This window comes from Rhinolophus sinicus, linkage group LG03 (genome assembly GCF_036562045.2).
Source record: "Rhinolophus sinicus isolate RSC01 linkage group LG03, ASM3656204v1, whole genome shotgun sequence".
NCBI classification, from domain to species: Eukaryota; Metazoa; Chordata; class Mammalia; order Chiroptera; family Rhinolophidae; genus Rhinolophus; species Rhinolophus sinicus.
Genome location: NC_133753.1, coordinates 187,655,482 through 187,675,575, shown reverse-complemented (window position 1 = coordinate 187,675,575; position 20,094 = coordinate 187,655,482).

The window sequence follows — 20,094 nt, the reverse complement described above, 5'->3', positions numbered from 1 at the left end:
TGTGAGCTTTTTTGAACATAGGTAAATTTATAACCTATAAATGAATTTTCTTCGATGTGAATTAGTATCTTCCATAGCTCTAGGATTTGAGGTTATTTTAATGCTACAACTCTTTTATAAGGCTATTTGTTTTAGAAAAACATCCAGACTTTAGAAAATGTTTTAGAATTTATAGTTCCACTCAAATGTACTCTGATTTCATTTGCCCATTTTTTAAAAATTATTCTCTCAGTTAATAATCCAGCTTTCTATAATGGAAATTGATTTCTCCTAGGAATTAGAAAACTTGACATCAAATTCCAGCTTAGTAAACATCTTTGTTCTGTGACCTTGAACAAAGAATCAACAGTCTGTGAGTCTCAATTTCTTTACCTTAGTGTGAAGGAGTTAGATTAGATCATTACTACTAAGAAACTCCTAATTCTATTTCTAAAATCTTATATATCTATCACTTTTTTACAGACTTTTCTAAGGCATATTGTTACAATTGGAAGATGTAAAGATGATTTAGATATCATCTTTTCCCATGAGGAGCTTATTATCTTTGTGAAGTGGTCATTTGCATCCAAATAGAACTATTAATACATGAAGGGAGGGCTAGAACAGAAACACAAACTTTCAAATTCTTTGAAAAGACATCAAAGAAGAGCATGGCCTTTTATCAGCTTGCTGTTATCGTAATTTCTCGTCAATTTGTGGATTATATTATCCCAATTTCAACCAATGGCACTTCCTCTCTATGCAGCCAAATAGTATCCACTCTTCTAACTTCTCTCCATGCATCCAGTTGCTTCTTTTTCATCTCTCTACTTTCCATGGAACTCTACTTGCATTTTAATAATTCCAAGTGGAGAAAAGACAAAAATACTTCCTCCTAGAAAAATAAAGTTCAAACTCCTGAAACCAGTACTCATAATTTGCCATAATATTGGTCCTATACCTTCCCAACAAAACTTTTATTATTTTCTACATAACTTTCCACTTTAAATATATGAACTGATTTGTTATTCAGCTACAGAAATGTAAATTATTCACTGAAAATTTGACTATAGTGGATAATTGTCTAATAAACGATTTTCCACATTCCTTTTATCTTTCAAAATTACTGTGAAATCTTGTAAAATGACTAAAGAAGTACTCACCACCACTCATCAAATGACATGAGTAACTTTTGCTTGTTTTATTCTTGAAACATGATCTAAAAGAAAAATCCTCTATGATATCACTTATATGTGGAATCCCCCCCAAAAAAAAAACTGAGCTCATCAAAACAGAGAGTAGAATGGTAATCACCAGGAGTTGTGAGTCAGGAACATGGGGAGATGTCAGTCAAAGGGTGTAGACTTCCAGTTATAAGATGAATAAATTCTGGGAATACAATGTACAACATGGTGAATATAGTCAACAATACTGTATTATATACTTGAAAGCTGCTAGGAGAGTAGATCATAAATATTCTCACCACAAAATCAAATGATAATTATGTGAGATTATGGAGGTGTTAACTAACCCTACTGTGGTCATCATTTTTTAATATATACATATATCAAATTATCATATAGTACACAAAGCTAGAAAAAAAAGAAATAATCTAGAGACAAATATAGACGGAATTTGGGAATTTATGAATACAGTTACTACCAGATGTCAAAAAGGAGAAAAGTAAAAACATAAAGGTGATTTTTGCCATGTTACCAGCCAAATAAGGCCACTGTGATTAGTACCTTTGATTCTTCTAGAAACATTAATTTAGAACCAAACTTGCTCTTCCTTGAATGCGTGACTTTCAACACCTGAAAATAGTCTTCCAAGATCAGATAAAAGCGTCTTCTATTGAATCCGTTGTTTCACATTGGAAAGACCACAAATGACTAGAACCTGGCTGTAAAAAGTGTCCACCTTCAGAAACGAGAGGTTTCAGGTGGAAATGAGTTGGTTATACCTGTCTTTTTTCCAATTATGTAAGTGGAAACAGGCCAAGACAGGATCTACTAATAATACAGAGAGAGCATCAGCGCTAGGAAGCATAAACACGGAATGCTTTTCTTTTCAAGTGTAGTTAGCATTCAATATTATTTTATATTAGTTTCATTTGTACAGCATAGTGGTTAGACATTTATATATGAAGTGATTCCCCTGATAAGTCTAGTACCCACCTGGCACTATACATAGTTATTAAAATATTATTGACCATATTCCCTATGCTTTACTTTATACTCCCATGACTATTTTGTAACTACCAATTTGTACCTCTTAATCCCTTCACCTTTTTCACCTATACCCCAATCCCCTCCTATGTGGTAACCAGCAGTTTATTCTCTGTATCTCTGAGTCTGTTTCTGCTTTTCCTTTTTGTTGTTGTTGTTGTTGTTGTTGTTATTTATTTTGTTCTTTAGATTCCACATATAAGTGAGATCACACAAAGTACACTCCTGGAGCACATGGCACATATGATTAGGGAGACTGCACCCCTGGGCCTTACCTACTACATAAGGCCACCTGGGGAAGACTGAGAGACATAGCAGATCTACCTAATACATATAAATGAACACAGAGAGGCAGATAAAATGAGGAAACAAAAAAACATGTCCCAAATAAAAGAACAGGAGAAAACTTTTGAAAAAAGCTATTTCATGAAATAGACTTTAGAAATCATTGTGCTTTGAGATTTCAAAAATTGGAAAAGTTGGTCCCATGAAAAATACATAAATATATAATTTTAGACTAAACTACAGATTTTTAGGCTAACATGAAAAATGCTATATGAAATAACTTAACATCAAAAGCAAACCATGATAAAGTAAAATTATATAGTGCATTTGAATTGTGAAAGAATATAATAGATGAAGACGATGCTATATGAGGATAGAACACACACAAGAAATCAGAAAATAACTTTGAGGAACAGAGATAACACATATTTAAAAAGCAATAATTAAAAACATATATCTAATCATAAAATCTTGAATTGTAGATTAAAATGGTTGTTATCAAACTGCCTACCATCTGGTAGGGGTCAAAATAAGTATAACTTAATCTATATTAAACATATCCTGGTAAAATTTTTGCATATTGTTTTTTTCAAATTTAAAATCATTTGGGTAGAATATCTTTCCTATGAAAACAAATCAAATTGGTCTTATTTTGTTTTGACATAGCATTCACACATCAGAACTATGGAACAACATCTAGAGAGATTTGAGAAGAAAATTCCTAACACAAGAATTTTGTAGGAAGCTACACAAATCATATACAGAAGCAAATGAAGGATTATTTCCTGCTTTGTAAATGTTTATACCACATACTATTCATATACCCTGTCCCTCATATAAATTATTGGTCTACCAACAGTGCAAGTGAAAGTGGAAACTCAAGAATAAAGAAGTACTATAAGAGTTACAATAATCATTGAAGCTGGCTAAACATCTTTTGTGACCTAAATAACAGCTATCATTACCAAATTAAATGGAACTATTTTACACAATTCTCAAATTGCTTAGTAAAAATACTAATAATTTTAAAGATAATAAAATATGTGATATATATATATATATATATATATATATATATATATATATATAATCACATATTATATATTATAATGTAAAGTAACAGTACATAATGCCAGATAACATCAATAATAAAAAATGATTGGAGGAAAGGTAAAGACTATAAAATCTTGATAAATTTATCTCCTTTCTTGGAGTAGTCAATAAGTATATATATATATATATTTTTTCATCCTTAACATTAATAAATTCAAGTACCTATAAATAACATTAGATATTATATTATATCAGAATACATTGTATTATATCACAAGCTAAGGAGAAAACAGGTGGTACCTCTAAAATTGAAGAGAGTCGAATGGAAGAATATTTACAATGGTTTGGTCAGGATTAATGGGAAGCATCAGAGGGTGGGGAAGCACCCTATGGCCAGCAGCATCAGGAAACTATTATCACCCCAAGTCTGAAGGGGTCAGGGGAAGAATTGGTCCTCAGAACTTGCTGAGTCCTGGAGTGACAGAAGGGGGCTGCCTGACAGCAGCTGTGGTCTGTAGTGAAGGGGCAAAGTCTATGGCAAATCGTGGCCTACCATGGAAGGAGCCCTGCAAAGAACAATCGAAATTTCTTTCCACACCTGTCCTTTGATTTGTTGATGGTGGCTCCCAATGCCTAAATTCAACTGGTGTGGGAGTGAGGTGGCCCAGGGGATATAATTCAAAACTACAGCTTCCTGGGGCACAATGTAGGGTAAAAAAAATGTACAGAGTAAATTCACTGGGGCACTGACACAAATGCAATAAAATGCAATGAAGGCTTTAAAAATCAGTTGAAGAGCTAAAAAAAAATATCTCAGTATAGAAATATTTAAAAAATAATGAAATGACAAAAAGGGGAGGCCATTTCTATTTAGAGAAACTGGTTTGGTTTTCTCTCAGTATTAAGACAAAAAAATGGAAAATCTGTTTGAGATATAATGTTTTTGCTGGTTATCCTAAGGCCTACTCTTCAGTCAGTATGAATCATAAGTCACTCAGGTAAAAGAGACTGGAGATAGAGATCTGTACTTAAGGTAATTTGTAACTGATACTGAATCCATAATTTAAAACAAAATTAGGATTAACTTCTGTATTCACATTTTGTGTTTAGACAAGGGCTTTTGGATTCCCATTTAGAAACAAATTGCTGAAATCAGAATGCATATAGGTAGCTTTGACTTGGGTGTTTGGGGTATCTTAGTGCAAAATTTAGGCTTGTATAAGCTGGGATTTACAGCACCCTCTCTTCTGGGGTACCTTTGAGCAGGGGCCATTCATGCCTCTTTGGATGTTGCATGAGGTAGATTGCTAAACTGAAATAAAATAAGACAATAGTAAAGGACAATAAAATTTTATCAAATGAAAAACAAAGAAGCAGTAGAATCACCGCATCATCATGTCATGTTTAAAAACAAGGCAATATAATAACTGGGTAAACATATGAAATTATGTTGACTCCAAAGTTTTATGTTTACAAGAGCTCATAGAAGTGAAAAAGAAAAACTAAATTTTCTCCACCTTCCATAAAGACAAAGACTTTCAAAAGAAACAGTACCAAATATTTGCAAAAGGAACAGTACCAAATGATAAACTTGTAAAAGTATTCAAGTGTACTGGTGGTAAAAAATTAAAATCAAAGGATAATGAGATTTTTCTTTAAACTCTTAAGTCACTGATGATAGATATTATTTTACTCAATATTTATAAAGATGACAAAAGTTGTGTTCTCAGTGATAATAAAGGTATAAATTGATCATTGTTTGAAAGTAATTTCTCAACAAATGCATTATGAAATTTGATAAGTAATTTCAAATGATTAATTCATGTTTTAGGAAACCTGACTGAGAATAGAAACTACAATAAAGATTTTTTAAGCTGAGATGTTCATTACAGTGTGTATATATATATATATATATATATATATATATAATCTTTATATATATATAAAGATATATATAATCAGTTAGAAACTAAATATAATCTAGATACCTAGAAATAGAGTATATATAAATTATATAAGGAAATACGTTGTATCTTTAAAATGTTTTGTAAATTTCAGAACAGTGAGAAAATGGTTATGACAATGCTATAATGCAGGACAAAACATGTATAAAGAAAATACAAATACGTATGCATATACGTATATGTATATGTATAATTATATGTGTATGTGTATACACACATATATAATACCTGCACATATGTATGTGTGTATATGCATATGTGTGTGCATCTTCATATATACATCTTTGTACAATAGAGACTGGAAACTATATAAAAATGTAATGCTAATTTTCTTTGAATGGAATAAAATATTTCAAGAAATATTCTATCATTCTGCCAATTGAGCATATGTGGATGCATAGATATTTTCTTCCTTCTTCAACACTTCTGAGAAAACATATGATTTATGCTTTATGAATATGTTAAGTAGAATAAGGTGAATTCATATATATTAGAATAGATGTGTATGTTCATCTTCTTGATTGCTGTGGCTTAAAGAAATTCGGCTGTTGTTAGAGGAGGGTGGTCAGAGCAGAGGAGGAACTGGCCACCAGCTGTAAGTGAAACCCACTTACAAGAACATAGAAATATGGCGACTGTTGGCTAGAGATGTTTTCTCTACTTTTAAGAATTAAGGATGAATAAAGCTTAATTTATAAAACCAAACACAGAAACTGTACTAGCTGAAGGAACACAGGTGATGCAATGAAACTTGAATAAAAAGTTTACGTTTACAAACATGCTGATGGAAAAAAAATCCGCATCGTTAGTATTCAATTCAACTAAACAATGGTATATTAGCATTTTAACCTGTTAAATAAGCAGTCATTTAGAAGAAATAAATGATTTCTTTCATTTAGAAAAGGAAGTTACTCACCCGTTGGAGCAGTTATTAAAGAAGGCCAGAATAACCGCATTCTAAAAAATAACAAAGTTCTAAAATTGATTTATATATTATAAAATCCATTCTCTAGTATTATGATATATTTACGGTGATATTTTTGTTTGTTTGTTTATTGTATTCACAAGCTCCAGGAAGATACCCTAGGAATTATTTTGATGTGCTAACACTTTCTTAGGGGCACATTTTTAAGAATAAAAAAATCTTTTCCAAATATGTGTTCGTTATAATAAAAGTAATATGCAGTGAAGCACATGGAAGAACATAGGGAATGCACTATAATAAAACCTCTCTCAGAGAGCCACTTTTACATCTTTGTCTATATTTTTCCTTTTTTTGTTGCCTTTATTTTTTAAAATGTGTTTAATTTCATGAGTAATAAAAAGTCAAAAGATTATATGTGGTAAATTATATGTTGTAAAATCTGAGTTCCTTCCTTATGCCCAGCCTTTATAGGAAAATTCTTTTAGTGATTTATAGTGTATATTTTCAGACATTTTTATCTATGCACTCCTAGATAGATAGATAAGTGATAGATAGACAGATGATAGATGGATAGATGGATGGATGGATATATTTTATATATATGCTATATATATATATATAATTATACAAATATAATTGTATATATAATTATATATTATATAAATATATATATATATAATGTATATATTTAATAGATAGATAGACAGATACGATGGATGGATGGATGGATGGATGGATAGATGATAGATATCAGTATTAACACACACGTACACACAGAGATACATACATAATACTGTCATAGACACACTTTTACAATATATGTAGGATATGTTTCTCTCTCCTTACATATATACATGCACACTCACACACAAATATATATTTCTGTGACTCAAATTTTCCACTTTTAATGTACCAAATTTTAGACCAGATGAACATCAGTTTCTTTATTTAAACAACCCCCAACTAATACCGGTCAGTTTCAGTAATAGAAAACTTAATTCTAAATTTGAAATCGGGTTTCTTGGGAGTTCTTTGAAAAGTGTGAAAGTAGGAGAGATTATTGAAAATCTGTTTCAAGCCTGTATTGGAAATCCTAGAAAGTTTAGTAAGGTAGACAAAAGACATGAAAGAGATCCTGATGGTAAAATAATTATAAGGTCTTCACACACAGATGACAGTATTGTCTATCCATATAGAAAATTCTATGAAATTTATAAAAATGCTACTAATCTTAAAAGAGGAATTTAGCAAGGTCACAAGATCAACATACAAAAACTATATGATAGAAACAAACAATCAGAAATTTAATTTAAACTAGATTGTATTTACTGAAGATTATCCTTGATAATGTGAATTTCCATAGTCTGATTTCAAGGTTTATTTTAAAGGTAGACTAACAGCAGTTTGATAAATAGATCAATGAAAAAAATAGAGTTCAGAAGTAGACCTGTATATATATGGTCACTGGATTTTTGACAAAGGTGCAAAGGCATCCTTCCTTCCTTCCTTCCTTCCTTCCTTCCTTCCTTCCTTCCTTCCTTCCTTCCTTCCTTCCTTCCTTCCTTCCTCCTTCCGTCCTCCCTCCCTCCCTCCCTTCCTTCTTTCCTTTCTTTCTTTCCTTCTTTTTAATTTATTTTTAAAATTTTCTTTTTAGAGAGTCTACTGCTAAAAGTGATTGTAATATATTAGAGTTTTATCTTTAAATATTCTCAACTGTTGGCTGGAGATAAATGTTTTATAATAAAAATTAACCATTTTTCCACATATAGTATTCTAATAATTTTAAAAAGAAATATATTTTCCAATTTCAGATTATTATACATTTAAAAACTGTTAAAATTTTTAAATTTAGAGGTGTGATGAATTATATAGTTAGATTTTCTAATATAACTTCATTTTTGCATTTCTGGAATATATCCTTTACTTATGGAGTATTTATCTTTTACTATACTTTTAGATTATATTTTACTTACGATTTTTTAATCTCAATGTATAAGATTTAAGTCTATATTTGGGGATTTCATTGGGTTTTGACATTAGTTATATATACTGTGATAGCGAAGCTCTGTAAAATGGTTTTGAAGCATTCCTTTTAATTCTATGAATTGGAATGTTACCAACAGATTTGAAGGATTCTCTTCCAAGGTGGTTTGATATGACTGAGTCTTAAAACTGTCTTCACCAGGCACTTAACAAAAAAATGCACCAAAATTTATTCGTGTAATAACATTTTGTTTCTCTATTCAATCAGTTTTAACGTACGTGTTAGAATATTTAAAATTCTTCTTTTATAGACCTTAAATTTTTGATTACTTTGTTAATCTTTATTTAAAGTACATATTCACATTTAAACTCAATAATGTATATACATAAATCATATGAAAAATAATTGTAAAACAGTATAAAAGCTAGTTTTTTCTTTTAAGGGCTAAATTATATCCATTTTATAAACATTCAACCTCAAAACTGGACACACGTATTATGAGAAAAATTAAAATTAGGTCTTAAAAATTTCATGAACTGTTAACATGAGAGTCAAATGTTTTCTTCTTATGAAGGGAAAAAATAAATACCAATGCCACTTATGCAAACAATATGTGGGCTATAGTGGAGACCAGATTCCCTCTGTCTATATGCAGTTTTATTTATCTGTTTTTAGCTTGTACATATTGCAGTTATATATGTCTTCCTCCTTGTTTTAGTTACCTTGATATAGAAATATATACATTTAAACTGTTTTGATTTAGTGAAAATTTAAAATCACCTCTCAGGCATAATCATATTTCTGACACTACAAATAGTGTCATCCATAGATAGATAAGATCCACTGTTGTCCATTTCCTAGCTTCCTTAATCTTTCCTAGACTGGTAGTTAGTCACTTAATAGATAGTTCCAGGAAAGAACAAAGCCAGTGCAACTATTTAAGGTGTTACTTTTGTACTAGAATATTGGTAAGTGAACTGCAAGCCTTCAACAAAAACCTAACAAGATATTTCTACTCAAAGGTATTGGAAATCAGTTTTTCCCCCATATCTTTTGAGTACAAAGATATTTACTACTTAGCTCCCTGAAATGCTGTGATTTGTAATAAAAAGTTAATTTAAACTTAGAAACACATTTAGGATTAATACAGGACTGCATTGCTTTTCCCTTGCCGAAGAGCAGGTGCATTTTGTCAGGTCTTAAGCTAAAGATTGTGGAATTTTCCACTAAAATCCAGTTTATCTGCTATAAATATGTATGACAATATTATACTCATAAAATACAATAATTAAAATTATAGAAGTTTTCTGTAATTGTGACTTTTCTTCTGGATATTTAGTATTTCTTTAAATAGCGTAATTTCTTTTTTAAACTATCAAAGTTTGTAGTGCTAATTTAGCTGAATGAGATATTGGGCTATTAAGTATCATTAAGAAAATAAGTTAACACTGATATCAGGAAAGCAAATGTTTATAGTTCCTGAATGATATATAGCTTTTAATAAAAATGAAAGGATTAATTTTCAAAACACATTAGTACTTCTAAAATTAGAGTGCCCATTTCAATATTCAAGGTTATGAATATGAACCCTAGCTTTATGATATTGGGCTAATGCACAGGCCCCTGATTTTGTTATGCCTGAAACTCCTACATCCCTATTAAATAACTATTTATTTACTTATTTAACTATTTATGTATTTCTTTTTATTATTTATTTTAAATTAAAATTTATTGGGGTGACAGTGGTTAGTAAAGTTACATAGGTTTCAAGTGTACAATTCTGTAATACATCATCTATATATCACATTGTGTGTTCACCACTCAGAGTCAGTTCTCCTTCCATCACCATATGTTTGATCCCTTTTACCCTCATCTACTACTTCCCTCCCCGCTTACCCTCTGGTAACCACTAAACTGTTGTCTGTGTCTATGAGTTTTTGTTTCTTTGTTTGTCTTGTTCTTTTGTTGTTTTCAGTTTTATATCCCACATATCAGTGAAGTCATACAGTTCTTGACTTTTTCTGTCTGACTTATTTCGCTCAGCATAATAATCTCAAGATCCATCCATGTTGTCCCAAATGGCAGTATTTCATCTTTTCTTATGGCCGAGTAGTATTCCATTGTATATATACCACATCTTCTTTATCCAATCATCTATTAATGACACTTTGGTTGCTTCCATGTCTTGGAAACATGTCTTTCCATGGCCACTGTAAATAAAGATGCAAAGAACAGTGGAACACATATATCTTTACAGATAAATGTTTTCAGATTTTTTGGGTAGATACCCAGAAGAGGGATTGCTGGGTCATATGGTAATTCTATTCTTAATGTTTTGAAGAACCTCCACTCTGCCTTCCATAGCAGCTGCACCAATCTGCATTCCCACCAGCAGTGTATGAGGGTTTCTTTTTCTCTTTTGGGGAAAACTTGAAAGTAACAAATTGTGCTCATTTAGTATTTCCCTTAAGTATGTGGCACCAAAATCTCTGTGTCTATGTCTCCAAAAATACATTTCACACAATTCTCACAGAACTCCTGCTAGGACTCTCTGGTCAATACTGGTTGCCAGATTTTTCTTCAATATTTCTGCTAAATTGAATGTATGGATTTGTCCATTTAATTGGCCTCAAATGAGGTAATTATTGGATCGCATTATGGTCAATTAATTCTGCCCTAAGAGAGGTTATAAGGGAGATCTCATTTGAAGCCAACTCCAAGTTTCAGGTAGAGCCCTACCTGCCTAACCACACCACACATATCACAAATTGAGGGTTCTAGACATGTTTGGACATATGGAAAAAAAAACCTTATCAGCTAAATCTACTGTGGCACTATCTAAATGCTATTTAGTATAATATTATGTAATAAATAATCAGTAGAGTAACATTTGATTGGTTTTTAGATACATTCGTTCTCTATGGTAGCTGTCTCATTGCTTATAGTCAGGCATTGAAGTTACAACTAGTTAGGAAAAGGAAATTGTCTCTGTTTTAAACAAATGCCTAATACAATGTTCTCCGTGAATGACTGTTCATGTTGTTCACTGCACATGTGAGCTTGGACAACAAGGAACGTGGGGGCTGAAATTAATCCTAAGATCTACTCTTCAAACCTTTTGATGTTGTAAAACTAGGTCCTTCAAGGGAAAGGACACCTTTTTCTAATTACCCAAAGGTGCAATTGGGCTCCTGTAGCTAGTATTGAGTTTGGGAAATTTATGTAGTCATAGAAAAATGTGATAGTAAAATATCGTAGGTCTATATACTTGTGTATATTAAAAATAATATTAGATTTAGCCTTGAGGAACACAGCATTAGATTTAGTCTACCAAATATATATTACTTTAACATTGTACATTAGAAATGTTTTACAATTTAGAATAAACAATTTAATCTCTGTGTTATAAGGTCCATTCCTCAGTGGGATTTTCATGAGATTTTTGACAAATGCAACTAAGAATAACTATCAATAAATCAATTAAGTGGGAACAGGTCATCAAAATGGCAGCGTGAGGTGAGCCTCTGTAACTCTCCCCTGGAATTTACAACTAATTGAACAACTATAACTCCACAAAAGACTCCATGCACAGCAGAGAGGCAAGACGAAGAGGCTCACTACTGATTCACCTAAAGGTGGGCGAATCGCACGAGCGGGGGAGGAGGGAAGGGAGAAGTACGGAAATGGAGCCTCGCGCGCAGGACGCAGACCTAGCTCAGTGCTCCGAGCTCGTTGCATCCCGGAACTACCGCAGCTGCGGGAGAGGGAAGAACTCGGACTGCTAGGGCTCCGCTTATGGCCCACAGGGCTGAGGGGGCAGCATATAACACGGCTGAACCCAACGCTCATGGCAGAGACCTCGGAGAAAAGATTGAGGGAAGAAGGCTGAAAACGGTGGTTTAAGCCCTCACTGCCAAGCAGAGAATGGGAAGCCTTAGGCACTGAGACTAGCCTCCCCCTTCCTACCCTCCCAGAGCTCGCCCCGCCCCCACCTGCCCGGTGCTAGAAGCAGAACAGTAACAGTGTCAGATCAAAAGACCAGAATATTTGCTGTTCTGAGAACTGTGGACCACAGACACAGATTCGCAGCCCAACTAGTTCCAGCAAAGGGGAGGGAGCTGTGGAAGCAGGACCGGCTGTGGTGGTGGTCGCTGCCATTGCTCTGGGCCACCTCTCACAACTCACCCCACCCCTGACCCCACCTATCTGGGCGGATCCCTGCAGGAGTAAACAGAACTGCTGAAACATACGGGCTCTGAATCTGGTGCAGGAAGAGCTTTGGACTTCAAAAGCTCTCTGCATACCCACCAGGACACTGCACCCTGTGACCTAGACAAACTATTAACAGAGGAGAAGCCCATCTCCCAGGGAATCCCTCCATTGTGTGAGAAGCTGGAATAGTGCAGAGAAAACATAGCACTACGTGTGAGAGAGAAAAAAAGCCTGCAGTCTGAAAGAAAATAAAACATTCTACCAACAAGTACTGGAAAACAAAAGAAAGACTTCTTCCTATCAACCTGTTGTAGAAGCCACTCCTGTAGATATCTAGGAAGAGAAATAATAAATCAGAAATTTCCATGAATAACCAAGGCAACAAGACAACTCAGAAAGAAAGTGAAAAGTCTCCAGAAAAGGAACTTAAAGATATGGAAATATGTGACATACATGACAGAGAATTCAATATTGAAGTTCTGAAAAACTCAACGAGATGCAAGAAAACACAGAAAGGCAGTTTAATGAACTCAGAAACACAATCAAAGAACAACATGAGCATTTTACGAAAGAGATTGAAATTTTAAAAAAGAACCAAATAGAATTTCTGGAGATTAAGAACTCAATAGAAGAAATTAGGAATGAAATAGCCAGCTTAGGTAGTAAAGTTGACCAGATAGAAGAAAGAATCAGTGACATCGAAGATAGAAACCTGGAAATGACATGGATGGAAGAAGAAAGAAACTTGAGACTTAAACGAAATGAAAGAACTCTACAAGAACTTTCTGACTCCATCAGAAAGAACAATATAAGAATAATGGGCATACCCGAAGGAGAAGAAAAAGAGAAGGGAACAGAGAATATATTCAAACAAATTGTCGGTGAGAACTTCCCAAACTTGTGGACAGAACTGGATCCTCGAATCCAAGAAGCAAATAGAACACCTAATTACCTCAATCCCAACAGGCTATCTCCAAGGCACATTGTATTGAAGCTGTCTAAAATCAACAACAAAGAAAGAATCCTCAAGGCAGCCAGGGAAAAGAAGACAGTAACCTATAAAGGAAAGCCCTTTAGATTATCATCAGATTTTTCATCAAAAACTTCATAAGCCAAGAGGGAGTGGAACCAAATATTCAAACTATTGAAAGAGAGAAATTATGAGCCAAGAATAATATATCTAACAAAGATATCCTTTAGATATGAAGGAGGAATAAAGACCTTTCCAGACATACAGAAGCTGAGGGAATTTTCTAATACATGACCTGCACTACAAGAAATACTAAAGGAGGCTATCTGACCACCATCAACAGGGACAATTTGTTGCAAACAAAATATAAAAAGGGGGAGAGTAAAGGCCTGAACCAGAATATGGGAATGGAGAAAGTACGTACGCTGAAGAAAATGGAATACTCTAAACATCAAACTTTCTTTTACATAAACTTAAGGGTAACCACTCAAAAAAAATCCAGAACTTAAATATATACTGTAATAAAAGAAGAAACAGAGGGAAACATCATAGAATACCACCATACAGAAATAATAGACAACAACAAAAAGGCAAAGAAACAATGGAGACACAGCCTTACCAGAAAACTAAAGATAAAATGACAGGAAATCCTCACATATCAATAATCACCCTAAATGTAAATGGACTGAATTCACCAATAAAAAGTCACAGAGTAGCAGATTGGATCAAAAAACTAAACCCAACCGTATGCTGTCTCCAAGAGACACATCTCAGCTACAAGGACAAGCATAGACTCAAAGTGAAAGGGTGGAAATTGACACTCCAAGCAAATGGTACCCAGAGAAAATCAGGTGTAGCCATAATGATATCAGATGAAACAGACTTCAGGGTGAAAAAGATAACAAGAGACAAAGATGGATATTTCATAATGGTAAATGGGACTATACAACAAGAAGACATAACAGTCATCAATATTTATGCTCCCAATCAGGGAGCACCTAAATATACCAAGAAACTACTAACAGAACTAAAGGGAGAAATTGACCAAAACACAATTATACTAGGGGACTTAAATACATCATTGACAGCTATGGATAGATCATCCAAACAGAAAATAAATAACGAAATAGCAGCCCTAAATGACACATTAGATGAAATGGACATAATTGACATTTATAGAGCACTTCATCCTAAAACATCAGACTATACATTCTTTTCTAGTGTACATGGAACATTCTCAAGGATAGACCATATATTGGGACATAAAATCAGCCTCAGCAAATTTAAGAAGATTGAAATCATACCAAGCATATTCTCTGATCACAAGGCTTTGAAATTGTATATCAACTGCAAAAAGAAAGTAGGAAAAAACACAAATACATGGAGATTAAACAACATACTTTTAAAGAATGACTGGGTCAAAGAAGAAGTTAGAGGAGAGATCAAAAGATACATGGAAACAAATGACAATGAAAATACATCCTACCAAAAATTTGGGGATGCAGCAAAAGCAGTTTTAAGGGAATTTATATCATTATAGGCCTATTTCAAGAAACAAGAAAAACCCCAAATAAATAACCTCATGTTACACCTTAAAGAACTAGAAAAGAAGAAATGAAACCCAACGTCAGCAGAAGAAAGGAAATAATAAAAATAAGAGCAGAACTAAATGAAATAGAGAACAAAAAGACAATAGAAAAAATTAATGTGACAAAGAACTGGTTCTTTGAAAAGATGAACAAAATTGACAAACCCTTGGCTCGAATCACTAAGATAAAAAGAGAGAAGGCACTAATTAACAAAATCAGAAACGAAAAAGGGGAAGTTATCACGGACACCACAGAAATACAAAGGATCATCCAAGAATACTATGAAGGACTATATGCCACCAAATTCAATAACCTAGAAGAAATGGATAAGTTCTTAGAAACATATAGCCTTCCTAGGCTGAACCATGAAGAACTGGAAAATCTAAACAGACCGATCACCAGTAACGAAATTGAATCTGTCATCCAAAACCTTCCCAAAAGCAAAAGTCCTGGACCAGATGGCTTCACTATTGAATCCTACCAAACTTTCAAAGAGGATCTAATGCCAATCCTGCTCAAATTCTACCAAAAAAAATGAAGAAGAGACAGTACTCCCTAACTCATTTTATGAGGCCAACATTACCCCGATGCCAAAACCTGGTAAGGACAACACAAAAAATAAAACTACAGACCGATATCTCTGATGAATACAGATGCAAAAATCTTAAACAAAATTCTAGCAAATTGAATACAACAATGCATTCAAAAGATTATTCATCACGACCAAGTGGGGTTCATCCCGGGGCACAAGGATGGTTCAGCATCCGCAAATCCATCAATGTGATACATCACATAAACAAAATAAAGGACAAAAATCATATGATTATATCAATTGATGCAGAAAAAGCATTTGACAAGATACAACATCCATTTATGATCAAAACACTTAATAAGATAGGTATAGAAGGAAAATACCTTAACACAATAAAGGCCATATATTACAAGACCTCAGCTAATCTCATAATTAATGGTGAAAAACTGAAGCCATTTGCTCTACGTTCAGGAACACGACAGGGCTGTCCCCTCTCACCTCTGCTTTTCAACATAGTGTTGGAAGTCCTTGCCAGAGCAATCAGGAAAGAGAAAGAAATAAAAGGCATCCAAATTGGGAATGAAGAAGTTAAATTATCACTCTTTGCTTATGACATGATGCTATATATAGAAAACCCTAACGACTCCACCAAAAAGCTATTAGAAACAATCAATGAATACAGTAAAGTTGACGACTAGAAAATCAACGTACAAAAGTCCATTGCAGTCCTATATACTAACAATGAAATCTCAGAAAAAGAAACACAAAAAACAATTCCATTTGAAATTGCAACAAAAAGAATAAAATGCCTAGGAATAAACTTAATCAAACATGTGAAAGACCTATATGCTGAAAACTATAAGACATTTTGAAAAGAAATTGAAGAAGACACAAAGAAATGGAAAGACATTCCGTGCTCATGGATTGGAAGAATCAACATAGTTAAAATGGCCATATTACCCAAAGCAATATACAGATTTAATGCAATCCCCATCAAAATCCCAATGGCATTTTTAAAAGAAATAGAACAAAAAATCATCAGATTTGTTTGGAACCACAAAAGACCCCGAATAGCCAAAGCAATCTTAAGAAAAAAGAACAATAATGGAGGTATCACACTCCCTGACTTTAGCTTGTACTACAGGGCTACAATAATCAAAACAGCATGGTATTGGCAGAAAAACAGACACATAGACCAATGGAATAGAATTGAGAACCCAGAAATAAAACCACATAAATATGGACAGATAATTTTTGACAAAGAAACAAAAAACATACAATGGAGAAAAGACAGCCTCTTCAATAAATGGTGCTGGGAGAATTGGATAGCCACGTGCAAAAGAATGAAACTGGACTGCTATCTGTCACCATGTACCAAAATTAATTCAAAATGGATCAAAGACTTAAGCATAAGACCTGACACAATAAACTGCATAGAAGAAAACATAGGTACTAAACTTATGGACCTTGGGTTCAAGAGCATTTTATGAATTTGACTCCAAAGGCAATGGAAGTAAAAGCTAAAATAAATGAATGGGACTATATGAAACTTAAAAGCTTCTGCACAGCAAAAGAAACCATCGACAAAATAAAGAGGCCACCAACTGAATGGGAGAAGATTTTTGCAAACAGTGCCTCCGATAAGGGCTAATATCCAGAATATACAAGGAACTCATGCAACTCAACAACAAAAAAACAAACAACCCAATTGAAAAATGGGCAGAGGACCTGAAGAGACATTTCTCCAAAGAGGACATACAAATGGCAAATAGACATATGAAAAAATGCTCAACATCACTAATCATCAGAGAAATGCAAATAAAAACCACAATGAGATATCACCTCACCCCAGTCAGAATGGCTATCATCAACAAGACAAATAGTAACAAGTGTCGGAGAGTCTGTGGAGAAAAAGGAACCCTCATACACTGTTGGTGGGAATGCAGACTGGTGCAGCCGTTATGGAAGGCAGTGTGGAGGTTCCTCAAAAAATTAAGAATAGAATTACCATGTGACCCAGCAATCCCTCTCCTGGGTATCTACCCAAAAAATCTGAAATCATTTATACATAAAGACACATGTGCTCCTATGTTCACTGCAGCTTTGTTTACGGTGGCCAAGACATGGAAACAACAAAATGTCCTTCGATAGATGAATGGATAAAGAAGTTGTGGTATAGATACACAATGGAATACTATTCGGCGGTAAGAAAAAATGATATAGGAACATTTGTGACAACATGGATGGATCTTGAGAATGTAATGCTGAGCGAAATAAGTCAGACAGAAAAAGCAGAGAACCATGTGATTTCACTGATATGTGGTGTATTAACCAAAAACAACATAAGAGCTTCACTTGTTAAATTCTTAAGGCTTCTACAAGATTGCACAATCTTGAGAATAGGAGCTGAGTTTTTATTCGTATTTCTCAAGTCTTCATATAATAGGAATTCCAAATTCTGTTGAATAAATTAGCAGGATCATAAACCATTTTGAGTAATGAACTCCTATATATCGCTGATGATGTAAATCAATGATTCTCAACTGCGGGTGATATTTTTACCCCCATGGGGCATTTGGCAATGTTTAGAAACTTTGTTGGTTCTCACAACTGGAGAGGGGATGTGGCTATTGGCAACTAGTAAGCAGAGGCCAGAGATGCTGCTGAATTTCCTATATTGTACAGGAAGACCCCCCACCAACAAAAAATATCCAGCTCCAAATGTCAGTAGTGCTGGGTTTGAGAAACCCTGATTAGCCAGTGGTTTCTGAAGATGTTAACCTGATCCTGAGGCTTCAGCAACATTTCTTAAAAAATGCTACCGTGGGTCAAGAAGAGGTCAGATATTCAAAGCTACCATTCCAGCATTAACCAGAGAAGCTCTTTAAATAATTGTATTAGATGTTGAGCCCCTTTACTGATATTGGTTTAAAAACACTCATCAACCAACACACAAACCAAAAAAATCAAGCCATTACTGAAAACTAATAGCGTGGTTGCTGTGTAAACTGGGCTAGAATCTGCAGAAGGCTCAAAAGGGGCAAAAAACAAGACAGAAAGAATATGCATCAGTGAGGTTTCTCAACTACATGGAGAAGACTTCTCTGGCCAACTAAGGAGAAAAGGGATTTAATAAAAGCTCCTGAATCAGTTCCTGAATCAGTGAGAAAGTGGGAGGAATGATGGAATATGATGTTTCCAGACTAATGCCCCCAAACACCTTAACAAGCTGTCTGAAAACTGCTCTTTCCACTAAGCACGCGATGCCAGTATGCACACACCCCTTCTGTACTCAGAACACTCAGAACTCAATTATACTGGTCTTGTTTGCAACTCCAAAGATGATTCTTTTATTCCAGAAGCCAGAGAGACAGAGAGAGACAGAGAGAGATACACACACACACAGAGAGAGAGAGAGAGAGAGAGAGAGAGAGAGAGAGAGAGAGAGACTACAGCAACTTCTTCTCCATGTTCACACAAAGTCAGGCAAGCTGTATCTGCTTCAAGAAGCTTAAGTCACTCACATATCAAGTGCAGACAAAGCTGGGAAACCAAGTATCTAGAATTTTCAACACTTATAGGAGAGGCATTTTCTGTCCATTACCCAGACTGGGAAAGGGAGAGGGAGTCTTCAAAAATACATATATTGGGCAATCTTCCAAGGTGACCACAAAAGGGCTATTAAATTAAAAAAAGAAATTGCTGCACAGTTTTAACATGAAAATGTTTCAAACGACACTGAAGTTCATCATAATGGTTTGTTCCTTTAAAATAAGAATGGCGATTTTTGAACAAGGTATCTATATGGTTACATAGAATCATAGAGCTTCCAAAAAAAGATGATCAAAATATAATGATAACACACCCATTACATGTAATTTAACATTTAATATAAATGAATTTTTATTCCGGGCATCCTCTCTACACTTACTTTTTCTTTTTCTGTAGTAAGTTAATACATTCAGATAGTATTGTATTATTTTTTAAGTCACATCTTCAGGTTTGAAAATATATAATTGAATTTGACCTCTTTTCACAATGAACTATTCTGTAGGCTGTGAAAGGTAGAAACTGTAAAATTGCAAACAATTTCCAGAGTTATTGTACCTCGTAATATTTCTGTACCTGGGCTTAGGTGGGTGAAGGAAGAAAAAAGCAAATCACTTTCTTTTTAAGTTTTAGAGGTTAAATAGATACTGAAGTCAGTGAGTGTCATAATGTTTATGGGAATATAAAGAGTCATGGATCTATCTTTGGGGTGGTATACTTTGGGAGTTGTGGTGATTTTTATGGGCTAACGGAGAGTACCTTACATCTTAAGTGACTCTCTGAGACTATTTCTCTCCAGAGATTGTTAATTTTCTGAGATGGAG